Below are 299 nucleotides of genomic sequence, written 5' to 3'. Positions count from 1 at the left end.
GAACCATGAGCCTCTTCTAGAATTTTCTCCCTCAAACCATCAACATCCGGCACACATAGCCTACCTTAGTACCAAGCACCCCATCTCCTCCTTGGGAGAAAACCTCAACGGACTTATTGAGAATGACTATTTCAATTCCATCAAAATAAGATCAAGATGTTACTTAGACTTCACATCAACTACAAAGGATGATTCGGAACTATGATGAACTAGGAATCCACCCTTGGTGGAATCCACAAGTTGGACACCTAGACAGGCCAACCTATGCACATCACGAATCAATTCCTTCTTCTCATTTT

This window comes from Solanum tuberosum, unplaced genomic scaffold, assembly GCF_000226075.1.
Source record: "Solanum tuberosum cultivar DM 1-3 516 R44 unplaced genomic scaffold, SolTub_3.0 scf00188, whole genome shotgun sequence".
Classification (NCBI taxonomy): domain Eukaryota; kingdom Viridiplantae; phylum Streptophyta; class Magnoliopsida; order Solanales; family Solanaceae; genus Solanum; species Solanum tuberosum.
The sequence above is the reverse complement of the archived record's forward strand: the minus strand, read 5'-3'. Positions refer to the sequence as shown.